The 26,612-nt window shown below is 34.5% G+C and overlaps 1 pseudogene; it reads right to left on the bottom strand.

Annotated features, from left to right (window-relative positions):
- The window catches only part of LOC124975247 (coiled-coil domain-containing protein 138-like), a 77,295-nt pseudogene extending 65,986 nt beyond the window's left edge, over positions 1-11,309 (bottom strand).
- Between the last annotated feature and the right edge of the window lie 15,303 nt (positions 11,310-26,612).

A 26,612-nucleotide genomic window follows, 5' to 3' on the forward strand; every position in this document is an offset into this window, starting at 1 on the left:
CTCCAACTTCTCTAACCTCTCACACTGGTGACAACGTTAAACACTAACACATTTGGATGCTGACTGTTCCCCAAAGGCCCATGTATTAAAGGCATGGTCCACAGAATTACACTAAGTAGGAGGTGTGAAATCTTTATAAACTGGATCCTAAAGAAAGATCTTTAGGTCACTTAGTATGTGCCACTGAAGGGGATAGTTGGACCCTGATGCCTCTGTCCTTTGATTCCTGGCCATCAAGTAAGCAGTGTTTTTTACCCCATGTTCCTTCCATTTATACTGCCTTGCTACCCAGCCAAAGCAAAGGAGCCAATCAATCATGAACTGAAATTTCTAAAACTATGAGCCAAAATAAACTTTTTCCCTTTATAAGTTGATTATCTTTGGTATTTTGTAACAGTGATAGAACACTAACACATAGATGACTCCCAAATTAGATAATCACCCACTATCTACTTTCTAATAGCCAGGTTAATATGTTTTACTGCTGAACTTTACTCATTTCAAACAGAAATAGTGCTCTTATTCCTGAAATGCATTCTTTCTCCACAACGCACAAACCAGAAACATGAGAATCAACTTACTTACTTTAGTCTTCCTATACTTCATTGAATTCATCATGCCAAGTCCAGAATATTTTACCTCTACAATAACCTTTATTATATTCCTCTGATACCACCCCAGTCCAAGTCACCCTTATTTCTTACCTGGGATCCTGCAGTAGAATGCTCTCTTGTCTCTCAATTTACACTCCTGTCCCTTTCTAAGACATTTATGTAAACACACATTAAATTTTACAACTTTCATGCTTTAAAAATCTTCAGAGATACCTACTACATTTTCTTTTAATAAATATGTTAACTTACTATGCCTCAGGAACTTCTCATACTGGAATTTCTCAGTGTAGAATCTAAATCTTTCATTGGGCTAACCTCTACTCATTTTTCAGGATTTAACTTAAATGTTAATTTCTCAGAAAAATCTTACCTCAATCTCCTCCAATCTCAATCAAAATCTCTCCCATCAGGTATTTACAGTATACATCTATTATTCCTTCATTTAAGTTTATAAAATTATTATTATATGGGTACTTATGACTTCTTCTAATAAGCTACATGTAGCAAGAGGCATATATGTTTTACTCAACACAAATGTATATTAATAGGTACTCCAATATTTACTGAATACATTAAATCAATAGTGTAACAAAAATGTATATGCTTGGAGGCCACCAATTCCACTTCAAAGCATCTCTGAGTCTGTTGAATAGACAACAAGCTGACAAAAATTTATAGCCAAGAAATTATCACTGAAATTAAATGGTGACAAACATGATCAAGAACTACTGCAGGGATGTGGCCCCTTAAATATTGGAATGAATGTGGGAAGATGATGACTAGTGGGCAACAGAACAAGACTGGAATGGTGACAACATGAGGAAAAGTACTGTCAGGTTAGAAGCCTTGAATAAGTATGAATAATGGCTGTTCAGAGAAATCCAGATACCCTCTCTAAAGGTGCCTGTTTGGTGACTATTCTACTATGGCATAAAAATTAGATCACAGGGCTGGGGATATAGCTCAGTTGGTAGAGTGCTTGCCTTGCAAGCACAAGGCCCTGGGTTCAATCCCCAGCACTGCAAAAAAAAAAAAAAAATTGGATCACTTATATGTTCCTATTAAACTTTTGTCAAAAAACTCTTTTAATAGTAAAAGCAAAAAAAGTACATGCTTAATAGCAACTCTTAACACTCCAAAGCAAATTTTGAAGTCAGTCTAAAGATTAAAGAAATCAGATTAATCCCTTGTACTTTACTTTCAAAAAATATTTTTTCTTTGTTTACTATAGATGATCTATCCTTGCAACCTTGCTTCTTTTTTATCTATTGAGTATTATCAAAAGTCTTTCTACTGTCACTTCTTTGATTAAAATAAACCTATAAAACAGCTAGCCTCAGTTTTCACTATTTTAATTCCCAGACAAGAAGCTAAATTCACAATATGACAATCACTCCTTTCCAAACAACATTCATCTCTTAATTCCTTGTACCTGGATTGACCTTCCCATTGTTCTCCTCTCTAAATTCTACCTCTGGGTCAAGGACCAGATTTTGTCTTTCTCTAAATTTTATCCTAGTGATTCAGGTTAAGAAAAACTTTTTTCTGAAATGCTACATTATTATAACATGAATTAATTCATTACAACATGAATTATTTAATGAACAACTGGTTTTTAAAATGTTTTCAGTATTTCAAGTGTATATAATGTTTCCAATGAAAAGAATAGCAAACAGAAACTATTACATGTGTTTCTTTCTGTACTCCTAGTGGAAATGTGATAAATATATAAATTATACCCTTTAGAAACAAATACCAAAGAAAAGATAGACTGCAAGAAGGTTCAAAAATACATTTTAGTTAGAGTTGACAAGGAAACTTCTTACTATGTAATACTTACAACAATGGAATCTCAAATACATAGTTCAAAAAGCACACTTTACCTGCAAATTTGTTTCAGAAGAATTGGATGGGATGAGGATAAGCATAGAATGTAGGATAATCTAATGCCTAATACACATGCCCACAGAAAAAAAATCACTACTACCAATATTTTTTCTTTCATTCTCTATATTTTCTGACTCAACAGTTTCTACAAATTGAGTTTGTTCCCTTCTGACCTTGCCTTAACCCAATTATCTATACTAATTAAAATTTTTATTCAAATTTTGCAAATACTTAGTGCCTAGAATATAAATATTTTTGAATTCTCAAATCAGTATTTAGATCTTACCTGCAGTTTCAGATGTATTTGAAATAACTTATCATATACCTGATTTATCTGATGTGGAAGTAAAGTCTGCTTGTTTGACACTTTGGATTTTGGATAGCTGGCACTTTTCAAAGAAGAGTCAGTGACATTGCAACATTCAGTCTGAGGTCTTGATGAAGCCATATCTGTTGGCAGGTCAAACACAAAGTAAACAAAATTTTAATTATAAACTTTATTGTAGCTCCAAATAGTCTCAGAGTAAACTTCAAGAAAAATTATTTTAACTATAAAATTACAGTATTGTGAAAAATTTCAGAAAAGAATGTTATAGCAAATACAGTAAAATGTTAATATTTAGAAAATTTGGGTTAAAAGTATACAGGAATCCTTCATGCAACTTTTCTCTAAGTATGGAATTATTTCAGATTTAATTATTTTAAAATGCATGAGAACACTATGTATTAACTGCCTAGAATATGAAATGGAATATCACTTCAGAAGCTTAACACACCCTTCTCAGTACCCAAACTAACAAGAAGTCTAAATACAATGTTAATTATTGCCTTATTTTTCTTTTTAATTTCTATCACTTATATCTAAAAAGTCCTCATTTATGAGGCAGTAAAAACCTCTGCAGTAAAAATTTTAAAAGCTTAAGAAACTGAAGAGACTAGATGATAAAGATGAAAAGACATCCCATGTTCATATACTAGGAGAATTAAAATTGTTAAAATGGCCAAACTATCAAAAGGCAATCTACAAATTCAATCCAATTCCCATCAAAATACCAATGACATTCTTCACAGAAATAGGGAAAAAATCCTAAAATTCAGAAGAAAGCATAAAAGACTCAAAGTTGCCAAAGCAATCCTGAAGAAAAATTATAGAGCAAGGCTAGAGGTAGCATGGTTCCTGATTTCAAATATGCTAGAATGCATTTTGATGGTAATAAAAATATCATGGTATTGACATAAAAAAGAAATACAAAAAACAATGGAATTAGAGGACTCGGAAATAAACTCATGCCTCTATAGTTATCTGATTCTTGACAAAGTAGCCAAAAACACATTGGAAAGAATATAACCTCTTCAACAAATGGCACTGGGAAAATTGGATATTCAAATGTAGACAATTGAAACTAGATCCCTATGTCTCACCCTGTACATGAATTAACTCAAAATAAATTCTAATAGTTAAGGAAATGGTAGCAAGAATTGACAAATGGGATTACACCAAATTTTAAACCTTCCACACAGCAAAAGAAAGAAGAGAGTTAAGAGAGATCCTACAGAATGGCAGAAAGTATTTGCCAACTATTCATCTGAAATAAGATTAACATCCAGAAATATAAACACAAAAAGTTATCAACAAAAGAGCAAGTAATCCAACCATAAATGGACAAAGAGGCTGTACAGATACTTCTCAAAAGCAAGTATAAATGGCCAATAAATATGTGAAAAAGTGCTCAACACCTTTGGCCATCAGGGAAATACAAATCAAAACTACAGTGAGATTCCACCCCGCCTAGTCAAAACAGCTAGTCAAAAAAAACAAAAATAACAAATGCTGACAAGGATGTGAAAAAGGAACACTTACACATTGTTGGTGTGAATGTAAATTAGTACAACAATTATGGAAAACAGTAGACAGGTTCCTCAAAAACTTAAAAACAGAATTACCATATGATGCAACTATATAGCATTCCTGGCTATATTTCTGGAGGAAATGAAGTCAGCATACAAAAAAGATATTTGCATACCTATTTTTATTGTGGCATTACTAACAGTAACCAACTTAAGGAATCACCCTAGGTGCTCTCAATAGATGGATAGGTAAAGAAAATATGACATATATACATATGGAATATTATTCAGTCATAAAAAAGAAACAAACATGCCATTTGCAAGAAAGTAGATGGTACTGGAGTTTTTCATGTTAAGTGAAATAAGCCAAACTCAGAAAGATAAGTGTCACATGTTTTCCCTCATACATGGAAACTGTTAGGAAAAAAAGATAAAATGAAAGTAGAGAAGGTATTTTAGGGAAGGAGAAGAAAAACAGACAGTGAAAGAAAAGAGTAAGAGAAAGTAGTTGGGAGGGTGCACACAATTAAAACATTATATATGCATGTATGGAAAAGTCAGGGAAACCCATTAATTTACAAAATTAATCAGTTAATATTTGTAACAAAATTTGTCTAAAGTAAAAGAAATATTAAAGCAATTTTAACACATACCCCCACACACAATTCTTGTTTGTTTTTCCCAAATTCAACTATATGTCTATAATGATTTCTATAACTTCCTTCTTTAAATAGTAATAAGTTCTCTGAAATCTACCCATGATGATTTCAGAATAATGGGCTCAAAAACTTTCACTACTTTATCCTATTTAATAAATACATGAAAACTTTCTCCCACAGAGAGTTATTTGAGTTGCTTTGGCTATACAGATGCTACACAGTCATGCATCTGATACACAAGTTCAAGAGTTTTCTGGGGCATATGACTGTAGCATACATATACTATGCTATATGCACAGGTCCAACTTTACTGTTGATGCCATTTTCTTCCAAAGTGGTTACATTAATTTACTCCCAAATGAAGTAGATAAGTAAGTTGCTTTTAGTTCACGTCCCTGCCAAAACTATGCCATCAGAATTCATTTTCTTCTAATAATTAGAGCATAAAATGCTCTCTAAGCAGTGGTTTTTAACTTGCATTAGCTTGAAGGAGCCCAACATTTTAGACAGAGCCTGAATTAATTTTTAAGAAAGAAAAGTTTCACATCATTCAGTTCAGTAAATACACTAAAAGTAAGACCAGTTCAGTGTTTTGCTTGCCTCTCCAAGTTTCCACCTTACCAATTTCTGGTCTTAGCACTTCTTACATTTTTGGTAAACTTTCACATACATTTAGCTTTTAAAATTGTTTAATCTATGTTTTTAGTGGGAAAACCCAAGTCCAAGTTGAAAGAATCTTCATTGTCTTCAGACACTGATATCCATTTGTCAAAGAGGATGAAGGATAAGGGAGAAAGGGGAAAATGAGTATTTATTGTGTGCAGATAACATATTTGAAGGAAAAAAAGAGAGAATCAACAACAGAGCTGGAATCCTTACAGACAAAAGCCAAAAGGCTTCATCACCAGTTGCCTCTTTGCATGAAATCCTGACAAACCTATAAAGAAAGACAGGTACACAGAGAGTTGCTACTAGTTCAGTGTCGAGGAAGCCATACTATAAATAATCTGTACTGTTCTCTCAAAATATTAGGGTTAGGAAAACACTACCACAATCATTTCCTCACTTTCTAATAAACACTGACATGAAAAAGAATTGAAGGCATCACAGAAGTATTGTTACTAACTTATCTTGAGAAGTTTTGAAAGCACAGGCATACAACTGGAAAATATTGAAGTTCACTTTTCTCTTCTCTAGTTAATAACAAGCACAGTAACCATCTCATGGTTTACAAAAATTCAGAACATAGAAATACCCAGAAAACAGAAATACTCCTAAGGACCAGTGTTATTATTAAAAGACAAGTTTTATTTGTGCTAAAAAATTACTATTTAAAATTTTCTTGTAGTTGTAGATGGATAAAATGCTTTTATTTTATTTTTATGTGGTGCTAAGGAGTGAACCCAGTACCTCACACATGATAGGCAAGTATTTTGCCATTGAGCCACAGCTCCAGCCCCAAAATTCCTATTTAAAATAAAAAATACACACACACACACACACACACATATATATACAAATATATATGTATATATTACATTTTTCCATTTTTTTTAAAGACTAGTTATTTTGGAGTTACTAACTCTATGATCATTCTCAATCACTTCTTCTATTTCCTGATTTTTCAAATCATGAAAAAAATCCAGTTCATCATCTAGGACTTTAAAAAAAGTCTATCACAGAAACCTGGAAGTTTAATGTAGTATTTCAAAAGAATAAAATTTCTTTTTAAATATTAGGAGTATAACAAATGAGAAAAATGTGAAAAGCAAACATTTTTTAAATGCAATAAATAAACATGTAAAAGACAAAAAAGTAAAAATGAACCATTATTGATTTTGATGACCCACTAAGCATCCTTCAACCTTTTCTAGTCATTACATAAGCCTGATTAGAAGTGATATATATCTGTAGAATGCTCTAGAACTGCCAAATTCTTTCTGCTAATCCCCAGTAATTCAGTGAGAGAGATACAGCCTATACAATTATCTATTTTAGGTAAAGAAATAAAGTTTACCCTGATGAAACTGAACTCTTGAGAAGTTAAGTAACTGACAGTGACATGACTAGTAAAGACTGAAATGGAACTAGAATCCCAGGTTTCTCTTAAAAGATCATCTTAGACTAGAAATTTCTAGAGCAGCACTATTGAAAAGAAATACAATGCAAGACACATAGGTCATTTAAAATTTTCTGGCAGAACACTAAAAATAAAGAAATAGGTAAACTTTAACAATATATTGTATTTAATTTGGAATAGCTACAATGTTACCACTTCAACATAAATCAATATAAAAATTATTAAGAAGACATTTTACTTTCTTTTATCCATGCTAAGTCTTTCAAATCTAATGTGTGTTTAAGACTTACAGTATCTCAATTCAGACCAGCACATTTCAAGTTCTCAATAGCTACATGTGGTCTGTAGCCACTGTGCTGGACAGGGTACTTCTAGATAGATTGTAGACAGGAACTGTGGAAAAGATCTAATGGTGTGAAAACCTTCATAATCCAAAACCTTCATATTAGAACTTGGAATTATACCCATGTCATTTATATAAACATAAAATGACTAAAATATCAGTTAAACATAAGAACATAATTTCTAGGAAAGAATAATTATTAAATTATTTTCTACTTTTCTTATACTACATTCAATCTACCTCATGTCCTGGTCTTGAATTGATTATTTTGTGAATGACAAATTAAAGAGTACTACCAATAATGAAAACAGTTAATATTTGAGTATTTTACTATGTATCCAGCAATGTTCAAAGTGCTTTACATCAATCAACTCATTTAAGAAGAAAAAGAGGCAATTCATTTAAAATATTCAACCTCCCTAATATGGTTATGTTAATAATATAGAGATATTTAAGCACAATTGTTTATTTCAACATTTTGTATATGCACACATCTTTATAGTTTTACATTATTTCTAAATGTTTTTTTTTTATTCTTGAGATCCACAGTATTTCTTCTACCCACAAACTGTTATAATTAAAGATTTAATTGAACATTCATTTACCATTATCTCCTTTATAAAACTATAATCCTGTTTAGCACAGTATTCCATGATACATTTTTGATTACTACATCCCCTTCAATGGTTTTCCCAACTACTTCATGTACAGAGCTTAATATTATTGGATCTACAATAGACACTGGCTTGGATGTCACCACCCCAAAATCCTATAGTGCAGTTTTTTTCTGAGTTCATTTTTTAAAGAAAAGAGAACAGTTTTCATTTCCTTATGTGTGGATGAATACACACATCAGTAATTTTTTATCTCTTAAATTAGGCAAATAATTTACCTTTCCATTATGCCACTAAACACAAGTTGTCTATGCTTTAATAAGAAATTCTCAGCAAAAATTAATAAATTAGTCTCTTCAACTATTCAGTGGGCTCCAGACTGCTTATTCATCTCCTCAAGGAAAAAGCAAACACAAGAACAATTTGCCCTTTTCCCTTTCTCAGTTTCTTGAAGTACTGAGTGAAAATTAACAGTAATAACCCATACTACTTAACCAATTCATATTTAAGTGCTTGAATGAACTGAAAAAAGGTGTTGTGCAAAGTTTTCTTTCATCAGGATACTTCAAGTAACCAACTTTATCTCTAGAGAAGTGAATATCCAAATCATCTGTCAATAAAAAAGGTATAATAACAACACATACTTATTATCTAATCCTAGCCTCCTACAATAAGACTTCATCCACCAAATGCTTTCATATCTGTATGTTGCCTAAAGGTAACATTAGGAAAAACTGGAATCAAGAACTCCTGAATATGGTAGATTAGAGGAACTCAAGGCTTACCTCCTGCTCTGTGAGACTGAACCAAAATGGAAGCTGTGCAGCTGCATGTTGAGGTAGGGTCCATAGAAAAGTATTGGAGTGCAAACACAGGGAACCAGTGATGAGGCAAACCCCAAAATATGGTGCTTTAAAATAAAAAGAAACTCAGAATCTACATAGCAAGCTATCAAGGGAGAAGAGATTTCCTGAACTTTGCAAGAAATTCATCAATGTCATGAGGAGCCATCTAAAGATGGGTACCACTGTCTGAATTTATTGCATGGGAGATCTGAAACCCCATGCAGTTTTTATATCTCCAAGATCCAATGTCCTCTCCTCTTCTCTGTTCCAGTAGGTGTCCACTCGGAGAGTCAGTTTGGGCCCAGGAATTGACTGCTGAGGATTCTAGGCAGTGGGAAATATGGTCTGTGGGGCAGAGAGAAGCAACAAGACACTTCTACATAAAATGTATGGTTGGATCTCTTGAAAAGGAGGGACAGCATCTGTGAGTGGACTTACAAGAGGGCTGAGTCCAGGAGCACCGTGGTTTGAACTCGTAAATCTCTTCATCCAGGAGGCTCCATACCCCAGTGCAGATACCAATGATTTGGTCTTCCATGCTCAGAGGCAGACAACAAACCACTGCAGTTTGGATATTTGTCACATGCCCAAGAGTACAGACTGAAGATCTTGGGACCAAGGGTGAACAAACCAGACTGGCTCACAGGCATGGAGGCTGAGAGGCTGGTGGATGGCTCCAACTGTCACTGCAACCCCATTCTTGATGCAAAATCAGAGACCTTGGGCATGAATTTAACCCTGCTGCAGGTAACTTTGCCTTAGCCCAGGCTGTGGGCAAGGGGAGACTGAGATCAGTGCACACACTGCCCTAACTGGTTTGGCCTGCCTAAACTGGAGCTGAAAAGGAACACATCATACTGTCACCAGCACTCACAACATCCCTATACCTGGCAAATGACAAAAATTTGAGGTCTTGGAAAGAAGTGTCTCCATCTTAAATATCTTGGCAAGGAGGAATATGACATTCTTTGGTTTTCCTTACATTTTAATTTTTTTCTTTGTTGTTTTGTTTCCCCTTTTTTAAAATACTTTTATCCAATTTTATTAAATGTTTTAATTATTTAATTGTAGCTTTGCTCTTGTCTCTACTTTCTCATTTTTATCCTTTTTCTGTCTTTTCACTTGTCTTCTTTCTTCTGTTTCCTCCCTTTAAAATTTTATCCAGTACTTTTTTTTTTTTGCACAGTACTGAGGATCAATCCCAATGTTGTTCTTCCACTGAGCAACAAGTCTTTCATTTTTTACTTTTAAGACAGAGTATCAGGTCTGGGACTGTAGCTAAGTGGCAGAGAGCTTGCCTAGCATGTGTGAGGCACTGGGTTTGATCTTTAGCACCACATAAAATAAATAAATAAAATAAAGGCATTCTGTCCATAAAAAGAAAGAAAGAAAGAAAGAAAGAAAGAAAGAAAGAAAGAAAGAAAGAAAGAAATAGAGAGTATCAGTAAACACCCAGGCTAATATCAAACTTGAAATAGTCCTGCCTACCCTCCAGAGTAGATGGGATTACAGGTATGAGTCAATGTGCCCAGCTATTTCAATATTAATTTTACTTTCATTAAGATCTAATTTTTAACCTATTCTATATTATGAGTACCCTTTTCTTCTCTCTGGTTATTGGGGTTGTAGAGGTTCCTTTTTATATGTTTTCATTGTATGTTGATATATGATTTGCTTTCAAGTTGTTTGTTGTTACTGGTGGTCATTTTCTCCTCTCAAACTAGCACTATGGATTAAGTTCAGCACCTGGAACATGGTGGATGTTATGACACTGAGCTTTAGCCCTGACCCAGCTGACAGAAGTTGTACCTTAGTCTATCCAGGACTGAGTCTTCCTCAAAGTTTAATGGATCCTTCAACATAAAAATAGGGTGGAGAAAAGCACCCAGCACACAACCTGGCTGCAAGTATGCACAGATGACAGGGGTGGGCTGAAGACTTCTACAGCCCCTGAGCAACAACAGAGAAATAACATGACTGTTGTTACCATGCTACTATTAAGGGGCCCTAGCATCGGCTGCACCCAAGTCCTCTTACACTGTACAGTGCTAAGAGAAACAGTCATGTAAAGTATACTTTGCATATTCCACTGTCTACATCATACTCACAGAAGGCCAAAAATGAAAGAATAACCCTCAGATTCTGACAAAGTACTCAGAGTCAAAATCCACCAAACACAGTCTAAGGAACTTCAAGGAAACTACAGCATAAACTCCATTTGCAATGAATCTCAACACTACACAAAAAACTAATCCCACAACACAATGTAAAAAGGAGGTCACTCACTAATAAGATCCTCACATAATACTGGAAGAGATCACTACTTCAACAGATGTGAAAGTCTCCAGACAGAAAACATAAACATGAAACAAAGCAACATGACTCTTCAGGTTTATAACTCCCCAGGAACCAAATCCATAAGTACCAATGGAGATAAAATACTGGAAAAAAAAGTTTAAAAACTGATTATTCAAATAATCAAATGAGGGTTGATGTTGTATATAGCTCAGTGGTAGAACGCTTGCCTCACACATGTGAGGCACTGGGTCCAATCCTCAGTACCACAGAAAGATAAATAAATAAAATAAAGGTATTGTGTCCATCTATAATTAACAGTATTTTAAAAAATGATTAAATGAATTCAAAGAAGATACAAATAAGCAAATGAATAAATTAAGGAACACAATGCAATATGAAAGAGCAATTTAATAAAGAGAGATTATGGGAAAAAGACAAACAGAAATTGTGGAAATAAAAAATTCAATAAGTCAAGATAAAAACCCCAGTTACAAGTCTCACCAATAGACTAGACCAAGCAGAAAACAAATTTTCAGAGTTTGAACACAGGGTGGATGAACTAGAAAATTTGGACTTATTAAAAAGGAAGTGTTACCAAGAAACTGTAAACAGTATATTCATATAAAAACTTTGGAACAACATTAAAAAGATCAAGCTTAAGACTCATATAGCACTTTTTGGTAAATGGATGGAGTTGGAGAATATCATGCTAAGTAAAATAAGCCAAACCCAAAGAACCAAAGACTGAATATTTTCTCTGAGATGCAGAAGCTAATTCACAAGAACAAGGGAGGGATAGGAAAGAATAGTTACTGTATATTAGGTAGAGGGGAGTGAAGAGAGTGAAAGGGGTATGGGAGAAGGAAAGATAGTGGAGTGAAACAGACATTATTACCTCATGTGCATGTATGACTGCATGACTGATGTGATCCTGCAACATGTCCAATCAGAAAAATGAGATTACCTACATTTATTTATGATCTATCAAAATGTATAAATACATTCTACTGTCATGTACAACAAATTAGAGCAAATAAAAATTAGTTTAAACAATAAAAGAAAGACTCGGGGCTGGGGATATAACTCATTCATAGAGTGCTTGCCTTGCAAGCACAAAGCCCTAGGTTCAATCCCCAGCACCACCAAAAAAAAAAAAAAGTAGCTATAAAAAAAGAGACTCATAGTTCTAGAGGAAGGAGTAGAGATACAGGTTAAAGGCATACAAAACTTATTCAGTGAAGTAACAAGAAAATTTCCCAATCTTGAAATGATAATGGAGCACCAAATAGAAATGACCAGAATAGAACCTCTCCATGAACATCATAGTTAAACTGCTAAAAATACAGAAGAATGATTATTAAAAACTGCAAGAGAGAAGCACCAAATAATTTATAAAGAAAAACCCATCAGAATAATAGCAGATTTCTCAACAAAACTCTATAGGCCAGGAGGGCATGAACTGATAGATTTCAAGACCTGGAAGAACAAAACTGCCAAGATAAACTATTATATGCTGCAAACTTATCTTTCAGAATCAAAGAAGAGATAGGTTTTCCAAGGTAAGCATAAATTGAAAGAATTCATATCTTCTAAACCATACATAATCCTACACTCAGAGGAGGAACCATACAGCACAACCAGAAAGTAAGAATGAATAGATCTCACTAGAAGGGGAGTTAAGCAAAAGAGGAACAAGTAAAAATCAAACATGAATGTATCAGTAAATCAACAAAAAATTGAAGATAAATAAGAAAGAAATGAACACAAAGTTCTCAAAACAACCAAAAGAAAAATAATGATGACATGAACTAGTATATTACTTTTGATATATTTCCAATATATCCCTTAATTAAAATGATGTGAATTCTCTAATTAAAAGACACAGACTACCAGTTAGAATTTTAAAAAAGGTCCATCTGCTTACTCCTTGCAAGAACTCCACCTCACTACCAAAAATATTCATTCATAAATTGAAAATGAAAGGATGGAGAATGCAATTTCCATTAAATATAATCCTAAAGTAAGCAAGAGTAACCAGACTTGTATATAAGAATACTAACCTCAAATCAGTCATGAGACAAAGTAGGTCCTTATGCTCTGAAAAAAAGGAATAATCCATCTCAAGAAGATGTAATGGTTGTAAATATAGATGTACCAATGACATAGAATCCAAGATTATAAAACATATTACAGGACTTATAGGGAGAGACCAGCCTCAATTCAATAATGGTGGGTAATTTCTATACCTTAATGTTACTAAAAGATAGATCTTCCAGAACTGCTCTGCCCCAAAATCAACTGAGAAACATTGGAATTACAGTATAGATCAAATGGACTCACCATCTCAGACTGTTTCATTTAACAGGTGTAGAGAGCACATTTTTTTCTTCAGTACACAGAATTTTCTCTAAAATAGACTACATTTTCAGCATGGAAGTAAGCTCAACAAATAAAAACAAGTTGAAATTTTTCTTGCATCTTATAACAACAGAAGGAAATTACAAATCAATGGCAAAAGTAACTGCAGCCATTATACAAATACATGGAGATTGAAAACTATACTTCCAAATGAGTAGCAGGTCATTGAAGAAATCAGGAATGAGATTTAAAATTCCTAGACTCAAATGAAACTGGATATACAACCCACCAGAACCTATGGGACACAGAGAAAGTAATTAGAAGAGGTAGGTTTATAACTTTATAAGTGCATACATTAAAAAATAACTTGATAGACCTCAAATAAGTTACCCAATTATGCATCTCAAGGTCTTTAAAAAACAAGAGCAAAACAAATCCCAAAGCAGTACAAAGAAATAATAAAAATCAAAGCAGAAATAAAACAGAGACTAAATGTACAAAAAAGTTGGTTCTTTGAAAAGATAGACAAAATTAACAAACCCATAGTGAAATTAACCAAAATAAAGAGAACATCCAAAATAAATAAAATTAAAGTTGAAAAGAAATATATTACAATAGATACCAATGAAATCCAGAGGATCATAAGGGAATATTTGGAAAACTTCTAACCAATAAACTGTAAAATCTACAAGAAACAGACATATTTCTAGACACAACCTACTGAATTTGAACCAATAGGATATGAAATGTATAAACAGATCAACAACAAATAATGAAATTCCATATGCACATGCAATCCATATGCAGTAATAAAGTCTCCTAACAAAGAAAAGCCAGGATTAGAAGAATTCACAGTTGAATTTCAAAGATTGGTTAAATACCACCAATACTCCTTTAATTATTCTATCAAACTGAAAGACAAACAACTCTTCCAAACTCATTCTACAAAGCCAGTATCATCTTATGACCAAAATCAGTTAAGAATACACACAGATACACAAACACACACACACACACACACACACACACACATATGAAATATAGTCAGGTGTGGTGATGCATGCCTATAATCGCAGCAATGCAGAAAGTTAAAGCTGAAAGAACACCAGTTCAAGACCAGCCTCAGCAACTTAGCAAGGCTCTCTCTCAGAATAAAATATAAAAAGTACTGTGGATGTGTTAAACCATGCCTGGTACAATCCTTAGTACCATTAAGCAATACTAAAATAAAAACATTATCACAAAGAAAGTCACCATGTAAGTAAACTATTATATTTTATGTTCAGACAAACAGGTCAAGAGTCACAGTACTATGTAATACCTGTAATCACAAGTCTTACAATAAAGATACATGTTTTTCTTTGTTGGCAAGGCAGTATGACTTTCTTCTTAGTACTGCTTATGTCTTATGCCCCTTTATATCTTCTCAAACATACAGTTGTACTTTTGTGTAATACATTATTATAGACACACATTAAGCATTACCTTGGCTTGTAGATTCTGTATCAGTGTCCTTTCTAGTAGAGAAATCTACAAGTTTGTCCACAGTTCCAGAGGAAACAGATGATGATGAACTAATAGGTTTGGTAATAGAATCAGGTTCTTCAGATTTACAGAAAAATGCTGCAATTACTTCAGTCCTACCTGTATACACACTGTCAGTTGTTCTAGTTATTTTCCCACTCTGGAATTTCTTCACAGAGGAAGTAACAAAATATTATGCCATTAAATACTGACTTATGCATTGTATACACAAGGCCCTGGGTTCTAGTCACCAGCACCACAAAAAGAAGAATGTATCACAATACCAGACCTTAAACTATACCACAGAACAATAGCAACAAAAACAGGTTGGTGTTGGCACCAAAATAGATAGGCATACTAATGGTATATACGAGAAGACACAGAGACAAACTCACATAAATACTGTTACATCATACTAGACAAAGGAGCTAAAAACATACAATGGAGAAAAGATAGCCTATTCTACAAATGGTGCTGGCAAAACTATAAATCCACATGCAGTAAAATGAAATTAAATCTCTATCTCTCACCCTAGATACAACTCAACTCAAAATGCATCAAGGACTTAGGAATTATACCAGAGAAGCTGCATCAAATAGAAGACAAAGTAGACCTAATTTCATCATATCGGCTTAGGATCAGACTTCCTTAACAAGACTCCCAAAGCACAAGAAATCAAAGCAAGAATCAATAAATGGGATGAGCTCAAACAAAAAGCTTTTTCTCACTAAAGGATACAATCAATAATGTGAAAAGAGAGTCTACAAAGTGGAAGAAAATCTTTTCTACACATACTTCACATAGAGCACTTATCTCCAAAATTTATAAAGAACTTATAAAACTTTACACCCAAAATACAAAGAACCCAATCAATAAATGGACTAAGGAACTGGACAGACATTTTACATAAGCAGACATATAGGTGATTAATAAATATATGAAAAAAAGTTCAACATCTCTAGAAATTAGAGAAACAGAAATTAAAACAACTCTAAGATTTTATCTTACTCCAATTAGAATGACTATTATCAAAAACACAAACATTAATAGATGTTGGTGTGGATGTGGGGAAAAAGGCACACTTTTACATTGCTGGTGGAGCTGCAAATGGGTGCAGCCACTCTGGAAAGCAGTGTGGAAAATCCTCAGAAAACTTGGAATGGACTCCCCTTTTGACTCAGTTATCCCACTCCTAAGTTTATATCCAAAGGACTTAAAATTAGTATACTACAATAACACTGCCAGATCAAGGTTCATAGCAGCTCAATTCACAATAGGTAAATTGTGGAACCAACCTAGATTCCCTTCAACAGGTGAATGGATAAAGAAACTGGTATATATACACAATGGAGTATGGTTCAGCCATAAAGAAGAATACAATTATGACATTTGCAAATAAATGGATAGAACTGGAGAATATCATGCTAAGTGAAATAAGCCAATCCCAAAAAACCAAAGGTCGAATGTTTTCCCTGATAGTGGAAAATGATATATAATGGGGGTCATGGGGGCAGTGAGAGAAGAATGGAGGAACTTTAGATTATATAGACTTTAGATTATGACAGGAGGGGGAAAATAAAAAATAGTGGAATGAGACAGACATCATTACCCTATGTACATGTATGCTTACACAACTGGTAGGAATTTACTTCATGTACAACCATAAAAATGAAATGATGTACTGATTTGTGTACAATGAATCAAAATGCAGTCTGTAAAAAATTAAAAAATAAAAAATAAATAATTTAAAATAAAAATATGCCATTTCTAATAAAAATACCTACTTACAAAAGGGATCACATAACATGTTTTACAAGAAAGTGAGGATGTAGGACTCCTGGAAAGATGTAATAAGCACACTTTATCCTTTCTCTCCTCAAACCTACAACTAGATGCCTGGACTGAAATATGCAGAGTAACTCTATAAAAAGCTCTGAAAGGTGGCTACACATAGCAGACTTAAGTATCTTAGAACCAGATGGGAAATCTAGTGTGACATCCATGTGGAATTTTTTTCTGTCTCTCCTATACCCCAGCTTGGTATTACAATGGTTCAATGAAGGAGAACTGCCAATGTCATGCACACACACCAAAATCTCAAGCCAGTTCTCTTTGACCAGAGGAGGGAGTGGTCATCCAATGACTCATGTGTTGGAAGAAGAAGCCTTTAAAGAAGATATTATGACAAAATTCCAAGAAGTAAGGGCAGATACTCTTAAGTGAAAACAAACTTTTTCAGTAAAGAAGCAATTATAAAAAAGAACCAAATGGGAATTTTACAATAAAACCTATAGTGAAGGAAGTAAGTTTTATAGACCACTTCATCATCAAAAGTAAAATACACCCATTCTTCAGAAGATTAAATGGAACATTTATGAAGAAAGACCATGTACTAGGGCCCATGTTATGCTTCAATGGTAGAGCACTTGGCTAACAAGCACAAGTCCCTTGGGTTTGCTACCCAGCATCACATAAAAAAGAAAATGAGGTCACTTAACAGAATGGAAAAAACACAAAGCATACTCTAAAACCAAAATGGAATTAAACTTGAAATCATTAACAAAAATATTCACTGGGAAAAATCAAAACAATTTGGAAATTGAACATAAATAACATGTCAAAAAAGAAGTTTCAAGAGAAATTAAAAATACTTTGAGTTGAATAAAAATTAAAATGCAAATTATAAAAATTGGAGAGGTGCCATGAAATCAAGGATGTGGACCATTTAGAGCAATAAATGTATCAATTTAAAAAGATCTAAAATCAAAATATAAACTTCTATCTTGAAAAACTAGAGAAAGAAGAGCAAAATAAACCTACACCACATAGATAGAATTAAAAGATCAGAAACCAAGAAAATGGGGCTGATGATGTAGCTCAGTAGTAGAGCACTTGCCCAGGATGTGTGAAGTACTGAGTTTGATCCTTAACACCACATAAAAATAATAAAAGAAAATAAAATAAAGGCATTCTGTTCATCTACAAGTATAAAATATAAATATTTTAAAAAATGAAATCAATGAAATGGGAAATCAACAGATGAAAGAAAAAGATATCAAAACCCAAAACTTCTTTGTCAAGATCAATAAAAGTTGAAAAACCTGTCACCATGCTAACCAAGAAGAGAGGAGTCACAAATTACATCACAAATGAAACAGGTCTCAGAACTAATGATCATGGACTTTAACAGTACAATAAGAGTATCATGCACAGCACTAAATATACAAATTTTATTTAGATTGATACTTTAAAAAATGCAATCTATCAAAATGCATACAAGGAGAAATAACCTCAATAGATCTGTACAAGTATGTGAATTAACAGTATCTTCCAAAAAGAAAACTTCAGATTCAGATGGTTTCACTGGTGAGTTCTATTAAATATTCAATAAAGAAATACCAATTTCTACAATGTCTACCAAGAAACAGAAGCAGAGGGAATGCTTCCTAACTCATCCTTTGAGAAAAGCATCACCCTAATACCCAAGTCAGATATTACAACAAAGGAAATTAGTCCAGTTTCTCTCATGAGAGCAAAACCAAAATCCAACAAAGTCCACAACAAAATCAGGGTAGGTGGGTGTAACTACTGGTATGGCACATGTTAAAAAGGCTGTGGGTTCAAGAAAGTATGCAACTCCTAGAATAAAAGACAGTCAATACTACAGCTTATAGGCACAGGCAATGACTTTCTCAATAGGACCACAAAAGCAGAGGAAATAATTGCAAGAATAATAGCACTGCAAAAAAAAAAAAAAAAAGAAATAGGACAGCATCAAATTAAAAGCCTTCTTCCCAGCAAAGGAATCAGGAATGTGAAAAGAGAACCTAAACAATGGGTGAAAATGTTTGTTAGCTACTCTTCTGATAAATAATATCTAGAATATTTAAAGACTTTACACTAAAAAAAAAAAAAACACACATCCAAACTTTACACCCAAAAACCAAATAATCTTATTAATAAATGGGCAAATGAATTAAAGACACTTCTCAAAAAAAGAAATACAAATAGCCAACAAATATGAGAAATAAGGTTCAACATCATTAGCAATTTGGTAAATGCAAATCAAAACTACACTGAAATTTCATTCACACCAGTCAGAATAGCAGTCATTAAGAAAAAAATAATAATAAATACTGGAGAGGATGCAGATAAAAAGGAATATTTTATACTGTTGGTGGGATTGCAAATTAGTACAACCACTGTGGAAATCAGTATAAAGTTTCCTTAGAAGACTAGGCATGGAACCAGCACATGACCCAGCTATAACACATCTCAGTATTTATTCAAAAGAATGGAACCAGAGACACTTTTATTAAGTAAAATAAGGCAAACTCATAAGGTTAAGTGTCATATGTCTCTCTCACATGCAGAAGCTAGAGAAGAAAGAAAGAAAAAGTGGAGGAGGGGGAACCTCCTAAAAATCAAAGGGAGGTCATTAGAGAAAAGGGATCAAGGACTGGGAGGTGGGGGGGAGGGATTTGCTGATGAGGCATATTGACCAAATTACACTAATATATTGAATGCATATATGAATATACAACAACAAATCCCATCGTGCACAAACTATAATTCACCAATTTTTAAAAATATGGGAGAAAAAATCAATATATGAAAGGAATTATATACACAATTAAGTAAGATTTACTCCAAGGATGGAAGGCTGGTTGAACATGTGAAAACTGATTACAGCAATGTACTCATAAAACAGCTGAAAGAAGAATCCTGAGCTCATGTTAATAGTTGCAGAAAAATCATTTGCCAATATCCAACACCATAAAAAAACTCTCCATAAATTATGAATAAGGAAATTATTAAATTTGATAAAGAACATCTACAAAAAAATTGCAGTTAACATGATATTTAACATTGAGAAAATAGTTTTCTTATTAAGAACAGTAGCAGGGTATGAATGTTCCTACATATCAGAAGATTCATTAGAAATTCACAAGATACACTGAAACAAATGGTATAAAGACATAAAGATTGAAAAGGAAAAAATAAAACTATCAATGTTTATTGATAATATGATTTTAAATGTAAAAATAAAAAAGCACAAAGAATACACAATTTCCTGGAATGGCTAAGCAATAACAAGATTATATGTTGAAAACTGAATACACAACAGTCAATTGCCAACTGTCACACACCTGTAATACACAACAGTCAATTGCCAATTGTCACACACCTGTTATCCCCAAATGACTCAGGAAGCTGAAGTAGGATTGCCTGGGTAATTTAGCAGGATCCTGTCTGAAAATAATATAGTTCTGTGATATAGTCTGAAAATGTCTGAAAATGATATAGTTCTGTGATAGAGGCCTTGCCTAGCCCACACAAAGCTCTTCTTTTCAATTCCTAGTACCACAACAATGGTACAACAATAAAATGTAAAAGAATTCTGAAGAATATTGAAATAAATTTTAAAAAATGAAAACAATAATGAAAAATAAAAGGGATAAATGCAACTAAAAAGGAAATGATAAAAGTCTAACCATGACAATTACATTAAATAAAATGTAAATTGTTTAAACACCAATAAAACATTATCCAATTAGATTTTTAAAGAAACTGCCAAAATTTAGTCCAAAGAAAATCATTATGATATAGGTGGTTAAAAAAAAAGATTATACCACACAAATACATATACTTAAACATAAAAATATGATTGAGTTAATCTTTTTGTTTTTTACCAGATAAAGCAGATTCAAGAAAAATAACAAGGGATAAAGAAGGATGATCAAGACAAAGGGGTCAATTTGTCACTTCTGAAATGGTAGAGAAAAGCTATTATAAATACACCCCTTCTTAAAAACAAGAAAAACATTAACAAAGATGATGAAAATCAACTTCTTAAGCCACCCTAGAAATTAACCAAAGAGGGGCTGGGTTGTAGCTCAGTGATAGAGTACCTGCCAGGCATATGTGAGGCAATGGGTTCAATTTTCAGCACTGCATTTAAATAAATAAATGTCCATTGATATCTAAAAGATATTTTAAAAAGACAGCTCAACAACCATGTGATCAGTGGTAGATAGGGATGGGGATCAGGAATGTAAGAGAAGACTTTTCAGGACAGTGAAATCACATTGTAGGACACTCTAATGGTGTATACATCATTCATTAAGTACATATTCAAACTCACAGAAAGTACAAGACAAGGGGGAAAACTAATATAAACTATAAACTTTGGGTGGTGATGCATGAATACAGGTTTTATGATTGGAACAAGTATGCCCTCATGGTATAGGATTTTAATGAGGGAGAACATATCTATGTTGAGGGAAGGAGATACATGCCAGAAAAAACTACTGACCAATACCCCTGATAAATATAAATCCAAAAGTTATAACAAAATTTACTCAAACTTGAATGCATATAAAATTTATAATTAATATACAATGATTGAGGTTTATTCCAGGAATGCAATCTTGGTTTCCTGAACATTCAAAAATCAATATCCTTCATAGATTTAATAAAAAGTTCCATGATTGCAACAATAGATGGAGTAAGAAAATTTGACAAAATTAGATATCCATTTTAGGTAAAAACTCAAAACTCTGGGTGATAATGTCTCAGTTTGGGTTCATCAATAACAACAAACGTACAATCGTAACTTTCCATAGAAATTTTGAGAATTAACTTATTTATATCTTCAAAGAATCCTGGTGAAGTTTTGACTGGCACTGCACCTTAAATCCATAGCTCAATTTTGGAAAATCTAGTATCCTAACTACTTTTTGATTGTAACAATTCATAAATAATATGTCTCTCCACTTACTTTGATTCACTCTATCTGCTAGTCACACCCATCATTACCATTTGCTAAAAACATTCTACTGCTTACTACATCAACAAAGTCAATGGAACCAAAAGGAAAACAATGAAGACATTCTTACCTGAGTTTCCTGAAATTTTTGAAGCTCTGACTGAAAGTCTTTCCCATTTCTATTGTCCTCATCAGTATCACTGCAGACTCCACAAAAAAAAAAAAAAATGTAGATGGGAGATTTACTGAATCTGCTTTTGCTTTCTCTTCAACTGTTGACTTCTTTTCCCAAACAATTACACATTCTTTCTCATTATCTGAAAAATTTATACCACACAAGCAAAAGAAAAGGTAAAATTAGATGAATTTCAACTACTCTACAAGAGTGATCTTCTTTTCACTGGGCCTCAATGTTAGCAAAAGACCCAGATAAGAAGACCTAGGAATACTAAAGGAGAACAAGGATCACCAAGAAGCCACATTTTTCAGGCAGCATTATTTTTCAAATATTTTAAATCACCAAGAACAAGGATATGTTAAGTTAATAAAATAAATTTTTATTGATCATCAATCCTTTCAAATAGATGATTTGCTGTAAAAAAAATCTGATTAGTCATTTAAACTTAACATGCCTGCTGAATTTTTTTTTCTAATGACCTATGTTTTCCTGAGTCATCCAGTAAGAGTTTCCCATTAAGTTTCTTGACAGCAATTTCAAAATATTCATATTTAAGTAAAAACAAGTATTTCTTTTTTTCTTTTTTTTATTGGAGTAGCAAACCTTTTTTTTCTTTTTTTTTAATTGTAAACAAATGGGATACATGTTGCTTCTCTGTACATGGCGTAAAGGCATACAATTTGTGTAATCATAAATTTACATAGGGTAATGTTGTTTGATTTATTCTGTTATTTTTCCCTTCCCCCCACCCCTCCCACCCCTCTTTTCCCTCTATACAGTCCTTCCTTCCTCCATTCTTGCCCCCTCCCTAACCCTAACTCTAACCATAACACTAAACCCTCCCACCCCCCATTATGTGTCATCATCCACTTATTAGCAATATCATTTGTCCTTTGGTTTTTTGAGATTGGTTTATCTCACTTAGCATGATATTCTCCAATTTCATCCATTTGCCTGCAAATGCCATAATTTTATCATTCTTTATGGCTGAGTAATATTCCATTGTGTGTGTGTGTACATATATATATATATATATATATATATATATATATATATATATCACAGTTTCTTTATCCATTCATCAATTGAAGGAAATCTAGGTTGGTCCCACAATCTGGCTATTGTGAAAAACAAGTATTTCTAATAATTAGTTTCAAGGGTTTTCCAAGCCACAGACCTAGGAATTATCTCCAACTGCATTCTTTCCTTCATTCTCCATATGCACACAGTCCATTTTGCCAACTGGAAATCCCTAAGGCCTCTCCTGCTGTTGGAGCTTTCACTTGTACTCTACTCATGTTTGAGCAGCCTTGCTATCATTTCAGTACAGCTTTTAATCTCCTTTTCCCACAGCCCAATCCTCTACACCACTGCCCAACTGATTCCAGTAGTTGACAGTGTCAACCAACATGTTTTCTCTTCATTTTTTTGTTTTTGTTTTTGCAGTAGTGGGGATTGAATGCAGGATTTGCACATGCTAGACAGGCACTCTGTCACTCAGCTACATTCCTAGTAACAACAGCTATTTTATAAAGCTCCTTTATCCCTACATGCAAAAATGACATGATTCTTCCTCTTGCCTTCTTGTTCTGACTTTGCTTTGCCCTATCTTTTCCTTCTTTCTCAGTAATCTAAATGTCAAGTCTCATTCTTATCTTTCTGTAAGACTCTACTAAAGATTGCCATTTGAAAGTCCTCCTTACATGTTTGGAAAGGGCATTGTTCATTTAATACTCAAAACAACCCTGTGCATGCCAGGCGTTTTCCCAGCATTTCCCCTCTACAGCTCAGTTTTCCTCTCCTCCAATTTCTGCACAGATTAAAGGCACAATGCCATAACCCATCAACCGCCTCTAGACTTAGCAATGCACAGTCCCAATCTGGTGACTCAGAAAGAAAGTCAGACACCCAGGAACTCCTGCTTGCAAAGTTCTCCATGCTGAGCCCCAGGGACAGGGCTTGAAAGCCAGAGCCCACTCAGCCTGTGCCCACCGTAAACCACCCAGCAGGTGCCAACCCGAGCCTGCGCCCTTTCATCCCCTCTCCCCTGCAACACCGATCTCCAGCGCCCACCTACCTTTTGCCAGCGACCAGAACTGATACACCTGGAGCTCTAGCAGTGCCCACCATCCCGATCACCTGGGCTGAAGTTTGCTGCTTGCCCTTTCCTGCTGGGGCCCTAGAAGGTCATCACTACAGCATTCCCCTGTATCTGCCTGGTGCCCACAGGTTCAGGGGGCAGCGCGCTGCCGCCGAGCAAGGAGAACTAAGCGCCACGGGCACCTGATTGGGCAGGAATGACCTGGGCTGGGTCAGGGAGAGGCATGCGGCTGACAGGCAGTGTCCCAAGTCCGCAAAGTCTGGGGAAGTTGTCGGTGACAAATCATTCACACAGCACCATCGCCATTTGTGAGTGAGGTTCGCGCTAAAAACAAAAAGCGCCTGTCCCCACGCAGAATCTGGCCTGTGACACCGTGGCCCCCACGCACAGTCCCATCGCACTGGCTGCCGCACACGCCGCAGGTGCTGATTGGCCTGAAGTGGCGACTCAGTGCCCAGGTCCACTCCCTGGTGCTGACCTATTTTCAAACTCACCACACCCTCCCGCCTGCAATCCCCACGGGATTCAGAAGCTTCTTGCGCCACTGTGCCCCCTAGGGACCTGAGACAGACACTGCAGTCTGCAAAAAGATCTGGACAAGCAGAAATGGAATTCTACAATGAACAAGAACCAGTTACTAAATGGGCTGAGGCAGAATGTGGTTCAAGAAAGTCTGGGATGCTGAAAGCAAGAGTAGACAGAATTATTTCTCAGTAGGTGAATCCAGAAAAATTCAACCACAGTTTCAGGCCACAGATCAAAGTAGTGATTCATAAGTTCCTGGAGGCCCAGAAAAAAAAAGCTGTGCTGAGCCCCCTTCTGAGTAGAGACTCAGGACCCGCCAGCCCATCCTAGGACACTTGTAAGAATATTGCTTGTACCTTGGAAACTTTTATTTAATTATTGGTGAAGACTTGGATCTCTGTTCTCTGAGAACATGACTTCATTTGGTGGGAGGTGGGGGGAAGGGGCGACACTCTACTCAAGATTTCTACTTTGAATGTGGGGCAGTGCCCAAATAAAACAGGAAGAAATTTAGCAGTGAGAATGTTGTTCATGTGTTCCCCTTGCATTGGGCTGCCACTGGACCTGCTTGTCTTAGGGTGTAACACCCAGTACACACTACAGTTTATGGACACTACAGCCACTGGGGTGGTTCTCAAACAACTTTATACTTGAACATGGAGACTGCACATGGATTTGAGGGATTGTGTTCTGGGATAAAGAGAAGCTACAGTGAAAGATCATAACCAGTATCAAAGGGCAATAAAACTTAGTGAGTAGTAGGTATTTGACAGTGTACATCCAACATCTTTCTCAGAGTAACATGCTAGAATGTACAAGCCCTTTGCATCAGATATCCTTAGAATTGGTTGTGACCTTCTGATCCATGACTCTTCTAGTCAGTTTTCTTTTGTCAGATGTGACAGAAAGTGGAAACCTGGAGTGAACAGGGACACAGACACATCAGGAAAAGGTCATAGGAAAAAGGTTTGTGGGTTCCCTGTCCAGGGCTCCCTCCTGTCCTCCAAGGACTGGTGATCCTTGGATGTGTTTATCCCTTTCTCAGGTTCATGTTGATTTTTTAAGTGAGTTAATGGCATTAAGTTCTGTAATAAAATTATTTGATACTCTTGCAAACAAACAAAATGCAATAAAATAGAAGTATACTTATTTGCATGACCTATTTTAATATAATTCTTTAAGGAAACTTGCAGTTGCCTCAGAAGCCTCAAATGGGTTTGACCAGGAGACAGGGAGCAGAGTTCCACAGGCTTCTATTTCAGTTGGAGTCATTTTCTTACACTTCCTACATTGGAATTTTGCATAAAATATTATTGTCAAACAATCTTGACTGGGGCTTGAGTTGTAGCTAAGTGGTAAAGCACTAGCCTAGCATGTGTAAGGCACTGTGTTCAAGCCTCAGCACCACATTAAATGAATAAATAAATAATAAATAAATAAATAAATAAATGTACTGTGTCCATCTACAAATAATTTTTTTAAAGTGTCTTGACCCCTAAATTTTAAGAACTGGTGACTTATGAAATGGCAGTCTCTAACTAAAGTATTAAAAATTTATATGTGTTTTTGTTGTTTAAGAAAATTGATCTTTTTCTTTATAAGTGAATTACATCTTATGAAGTGCTTATTATGAAGTTGAAACTTTTCTGGGACTTTCAGTAAACTACTTAAATAAAATTGAATTACTCCTTTTAAAATATATATGTGTACACACATGTGCATACATACATAGTAATTTTGAAACATATTCAATTTCATATGCTTTAAATATCTTGAGATGTATTGTTCAATTAATTTTAACATTCTTGACCATATATATTCATATTATCTTTCTGAGAGTCAGGATGAAATATTATGTGACTCAATAGACTAGTAAGAGTAAAGTAAATATCCTTACCAATTACACAGGTGAGATCTCTTTATCATAGTACCCTGTCAAAAAGTCTATGCTTTCTTTAAAAGTATACTT

The sequence above is a fragment of the Sciurus carolinensis genome, unplaced genomic scaffold, assembly GCF_902686445.1.
Source record: "Sciurus carolinensis unplaced genomic scaffold, mSciCar1.2, whole genome shotgun sequence".
Lineage (NCBI taxonomy): Eukaryota > Metazoa > Chordata > Mammalia > Rodentia > Sciuridae > Sciurus > Sciurus carolinensis.